General features: G+C 52.0%; 1 long non-coding RNA gene across 1 annotated transcript; it reads left to right on the top strand.

Annotated features, from left to right (window-relative positions):
• The first annotated feature begins 741 nt into the window (after positions 1–741).
• LOC130544311 (uncharacterized) lies at positions 742–5,450 on the top strand. Its single transcript, XR_008960498.1, has 3 exons — positions 742–898; positions 3,619–3,666; positions 5,113–5,450. It is a non-coding gene; the product is annotated as an uncharacterized LOC130544311 (long non-coding RNA).
• The last annotated feature ends 438 nt before the right edge of the window (positions 5,451–5,888 follow it).

Genomic DNA, 5,888 nt, shown 5'->3' with positions numbered 1-5,888 from the left:
GCACTTGATGGCTCATTTTTTTGAAAAATGCCACTAATAATTAGAGAGTTTTATGTTTCGCTTTACGGTATGTAGCACAAATCAATGCACAGGGCTCCCCCCGACCCCCCATACACACACAAATCAGACACGGTCCTCCCACCCCATCCTCCTCGATACAGGCTTTCTCTCCCCCCAGCTGAAGAAAAGACCAGAAGGTGGCTAAGCCTCTGACCAACCCTCACAATGCAGCACATGAGAACGGCGAGTCATGTGGGCACTTAGGTACCCCACTCCCCGCTCCCCCCCAGTCCTTCCCAAGCCAGATTTACGGTGTTTTGCAAAAAGTCACTGATCGATGCATTTACTCTGCACTTATTTAAGATGATGTCAACTAAGAACCTTTGATGACATGGGGAAATACCATGTAAAGTGAAGTAACGTGGAAAAGGTAAGCTAGGAGACAGCGTGCGTGCACACGTGCGCTCAGGGAAATGCGCCCAACTATTGAAAGTCGTCACTGGTGAGATTAGGCATGCAACTAGTTTCTTTTTTGTAATTATTTTCTAATTTTCTCAAATGAACATATATTGCATTTCTAAGCAATTTTTGCATTTTTTACATGCATTTTTTACAACGGAATGTAACACACTGGAATGGCTCTCCGGTATTCTCCGCCCCCCCCCCCAACAGTGCCATCTTTTTCTGACAATTGATTTCTGTGGCCCATTCAGATCCCCTTTACTTCATTCTTGCCGTGCTGGCTTGTTGCTTGGTAACAGTCCTTTTTACTGATTGCTTGTTTCTCGCAGGCACTCGCCAGTGATGCTGCTGAGACATGATCTTCCGTCCAGGGGTCCAGGGCCATAAACAAGACCGTCTAACCTCCTCAGTTATCACACCTTCCACCTTGCGAGACGTGAGTACCACTGCCAGCTTCCCCAAATGTTGCATTTCGTTAATGTCCCAGCAAGAACAACACCTTGAGGATGCGAGGGTCCTAGTTTTTCCTTCCACGCCCAGGCGTGAAAATCTCTCCTTTGAACCCACCCCTGATGGGCCGCTGGTCCTCAGGGTCTGTTCTTTGCGCTGTCGTGGCAGATGCATTCTGGCAGCCTACCTAGCGGCCCCTCCCCACTTGCCAGGAGAACCCAGGTTTTGTCCAGATACCCACCTCCTCTCCGCTGCAGGAGAAGTGGGGCCCAACTCTTAAGAGAGGATCACGACTGAGCTAACAAAAGCATGGTGGGGGTCAGACGACCCAAGAGAAAAACAGGTAAACAGCTTGCACAGGCATGGCACACACGAGGCAGTCTGGACGGCCAGGAAACTTGTGAGACAGGTGTTCTAACCCATCAGCAGTCACCCAAGTACCTATTTCAACCATGGTGAGGTATCTTTGTGCCTTCCACGCTGACAAAAATTTAAAAGTCTGACTGAGCCAAGTGCTGGCAAACAGAGAGAGCAAGGGGAGCTGGAAGACACGGGGGGGGGGGGGGTTGCAGATTGCTACAAAGGCTTCGGGAAGTAGCTTGACATTATCTGGGAGATTTGAATTTTGCATATCAGGTGACTCCGAGTGTACTTCCAGATACATAACTGAGGAGAGTGGTTCTTCTGTGTCCGAGTCCCCTGGGGGGCTTCTGGGCCCCACTCCCAGAATTTTGAGTCCGAAGGTCTGGATGGGACCCCAGAATCTGCATTTCTAACAAGTCCCCGGGTACTGCCGACACCACTGCTCTGGAGACCACGCTTCGAGCAACAGCTAGAGAGGTGTGTGCTCACGGGCTCCGGGATACAGAGACGAGACGCGCTCTTGGAGTCACTGCTGAAAACCTCCATCCACAGCTGAATGAATGAAGTATGGCGTACGCATACAGCGGACTAGTAGAAAGCATCGGGAATGAACGGACCAACACCGCTTGCAAATATGGATGCATCATCCGAACAATTTGAATGTAAAATGCCAGACACAGAAGACCCTCCACGGTATTGTTCCGATCAGAAAAAGCTTAAAAACAGGCAAATGCAGCCCACGATTCAGGGTTGCGGGCATACATGATAAAACTCTAAGGAAAAGCAAGAAAACACCACCGACGTCGGTTTTCTCCAGGGCGAAGGGAGGGTGAGTGGTGTGACCAGGGAAAGTGTGCTGGTTATTAAGTGATGGCCTCCTGGCTCCAGACCCATCCTTCTCCACTGCACTCGGCTTTGTGCTGTTGCATCTGGGAGCTGCTCTCCACACACTTCACACTCAGCCTGCCGGCTGCTCTTCGGGTCTTCCCATAGGCAACGCTAGACAACACCCACAAGGCTGGAAGAGGGTGGAGGAACCTTCTCCTTCTGGCTCCTTCCCTTTGGGTCTCTGCCTGTTTCCTGTTCCTGTAAACGCTGTCCTAGGGAGGCTCCTTTAGCCCCGTTCCTCCGCACCTTACGGCAGCACCTGTCTGCTATTCTTTTGAGAGACAACTCACTGAGACCCCTCAGAATCACCAGCACCAGCCAGCCCCCGCCTCACACACCAGACTTTCCACTGCTCCAAGCTCCTGGGTTCCCACAATTCCAACCTCGTCACCTTGTCCCCTGGGGTCATATGCACTTCATTTTGTTACCACCTCCAAGAGGCACTCAGAGTTTGCTCTTTACCCTCCGGTTACCTAGCTCACAGCCCTGTGCCTAGTACGCAGTTCCTTACATCAAGTTTTGTCTGTTAAAGTAAGTCGGTGGCTCTTGTCTTCATACTCGATGCTTCATGGTTGCCTCTAGAATTGAGCCCACATCCCATGGAGCAAGAGGGGCACAGGCAAAGGGGACACACGCTGGCCAGCGGCCTTGCCGCTTTCAAAGAACCTGCTTGGAGGATGGCCAACCGTTCCAGTTTGTCCAGGACTATGGGGTCTCCCCGGAAGCAGGACCCTTGTCGCTACACCCAAGAAAGTCTAGGCAGACTGCAACGAGCCTGTCATCCTGAGCCCTGTGACCCCTACTCAAGCACATTCACCACAGTGACATTATACGGTCGCCCCTGGCCCTCAAGGACAGCGGGGGCCTGTCGTGTTCCGGCGGGGCTCAGGCCCATCCCAGGCAAAATCGGAGTTGTGCGAATTAGGAGGAAGTGCAGAACAGATGTGGAGAAGGCTGCCAGTTCTGCCCTGGTAATTCCAGACTGTGACCATGAACCACCCTGTGCCATCGCCTGTGAGCGCATGACGGCCAGCAGCTCTGGGACCAGAGCCAGGACTTCCCACGATGGCCTTCCGGGGGACCCAAGGCCCGATCTCCTCGTTGGACCACCGCTTCACTTCTGGCGTCCTAGAGAGGAGAATTCTCTTCCCCCTGCAGCGTTGTAAATCTTCGATGGCGAATTCAAGTCTGTAGGTGAGGGGCTGGGCTCTAAAGCCGCCCACCCACGGGGGGTAGCTGCTGAGTGCCGTGGTCACCAAAGAGAAACGTGGAGGCTTTATGGAAGTTCCATTTGTCTCTCTGGGTGCGGGGTCAAGCATGGCTTTTCCAAGTGGGAATCAGGACTTTACATTCTTCGTTTTGAGAGAGGTTCAGGGATCTTGGGTCCCGTACTTTTTTTTTTTTTGTATCTTATGTTTATTTGGTGCTTTTCTCACACGTATCATTTTATTCTAGGTTTATTCTAAATATCCTTCAGGACCTGCATTGGCTACTCTTGGCATGGTAAGAAAATGCTTGCCGGGGAGGATTTCAGACCTGGAAAGCGAATATGCCCGCTCACTTCGAATTCAGCAGCTAGCTGCCCATTCTCCACGGCGCTGATAAACGTAAAAAGAGGGAAGCAATGATGTCTTACAGATTTAATCCTTTTCGATTAGCGTAAGCTCTGTAAGACTCTCTTAGCCAGCTTGTTTTTCCCTTTGAAGCCTTGATCGGGCAAACCGTGGAGGGGAACTATGACCGGTGGGTACCGGACAGCCGGGGGATGCTGGGGTGTGTGTGCTCACGTGCGTTCCGTGGCCTCCCCGTGCCACATCAGCAAAGGTACACGCGGAACAGAAGGCCCCGTCCCGTCTGCTTCCAATGACCCCGGCGCGGAGTGCGTCTGGTCCAGCCACATTTTTGATAAATGGCTGGGAGTTGGGCTAGAAGCCAGGGCTTCTCGAATTCCATTTCCTTCTGTAGGCTACAAATTTCTTCACAGATGTGGGAAGCTGCATTCACTGTTTCCTTTTCTCCCGCTTCAAAACGGACTGTGGTCATGTGTGTTTAGAGGCGAGTGAGAAACAGGCCGCGCCGTCCTATTTCATTTTGTCTCGCTGCGTTTGGCTCCATCTTCTTCCCCGTTCAGACCTCAGGGGATTTTTGGTTGCACTCTTACACTTGGGTCTGTGTTTTTATGTTAAGCTTGAGTTCCGATAATAACTGTGGGTTGAAACATGAAATTAGTGACCGTTGGCCACAGTTGACCTTTCTGGAATGGCAGTAGGGTGATTCGGCCCGATGATGAGTAGCAAGACTGAGATCTGGCTTACCTGCCACGTGCTGCTCCAGGTCTTCTACGCATAGGACCCCCCATCTAGTCCAGAGGTTTACAGGAAGTGGGGAAACTGAGGCAGGGGGTGGGATCGAGTAACTTGCCCAGGGTCATGCAGGTAGTAAGTGTGGGAGACGCAGCTGAGGGGATTGTCCACGCACCCACTGCACCTGCGTGCCGTCGGCTCTCCTAACCTCAGGGGCAGAAGCATATTGTCACCTGCGTGGGTGACGGAGCATTTTGTAGGAAGGATTAAGGGAAAACTTTTTGCCGATGTATTTTAGAAAATTCCCCTTCAACTAATAAATTTCAGCAATTAGCAAGGAGCAGGGGGTACAAAGAGCCCAAGTGGGTTTAACAACACCCTGTCTGGGACCTAAAGTAGCCACGGCCCTCAGGTGACCCCCTTCACCTCTTAAACCTCTTTTCACTTTTCTGAGCTGTCAGACGGGGCTGGTGGTCATGCTTTCACGGGGTCGCTTAGAGGATGAAATAAGACAGGCAAGGTGCCTAGCACAGTGCCTGGCACACAGCAAGAGCTCAGTAAATGTTAACGGAAATGAAGTATGATGCAGCAAATTGCCAAGGGAAGAGATCTGCTTCTGGGACTCGTCTGGTTAATTTTTCACCAGCAGCTTCAGTGGGCTGGGACGAGACACTTCGAGCCTGAGTCTCCGTCCTTCCAGCTGTCGAACCAGGACAACACCTTATGAGGCTGGATGAGAAGGCGAAGCTGCAGGGGCCGTGGAGAAGACCGTACACGTGTAGGTATGAGTGAGATGCCGAAAACCATGAGACTGGGGCCCCAACCCGCCCTATCTGAAGGGTAGCCCCCTGTTTATAAATAGATGTGATGGCACTTCCCTCCGTTTTTGGCATCTGCTAGCAAATCAGATCGAAACAAAACCCCACAAATGACTTTGCACAGGACAGAAGCAAAGTATTGTTTGAAGACGTGAAGACATGATCCTTACCGTGACATGGGCAGGATATTTCCTGATACCTAAATCTTTATCTTGTTGTGTCTGCATTTATTTCTGGAAGTAGTCCAGCCTTGTGTGCCCCTGTGTTGGGGCAGCTGGGCTTGCTGAACTAGAAGCACCAGGTTCCAGGTTGGGGGGGGGGGGGGGGTTGGCGCCGCTAGAGCCTCTGAGGACGGAGGGGAGGGAAGAGTTCCCAGGAGGGGCACTCAGGCCGCCCCGAGCTGCCTTTTCTTCTAAAGTTCTCCCTTCTTACCCGTTTGCCGGGCACGGAATCATTCCTCGTGGGGTCCGCGGTCTGAGGCTTTCACGGAGAGCCAGGCTTGTGGTTCACCCACATTGTCCCGCACTCCAGTGCTCCATCCTCGTGAGCGCTCGCCGTGCTTGACGGCAGGAGTCTACCAGTTAAAAAAAAAAAAAAATCAGCC

The sequence above is a fragment of the Ursus arctos genome, unplaced genomic scaffold, assembly GCF_023065955.2.
Source record: "Ursus arctos isolate Adak ecotype North America unplaced genomic scaffold, UrsArc2.0 scaffold_2, whole genome shotgun sequence".
Taxonomy (NCBI): domain Eukaryota; kingdom Metazoa; phylum Chordata; class Mammalia; order Carnivora; family Ursidae; genus Ursus; species Ursus arctos.
Note: the sequence above shows the minus strand (reverse complement) of the source record. Positions and strands in the feature narration are given on the sequence as shown.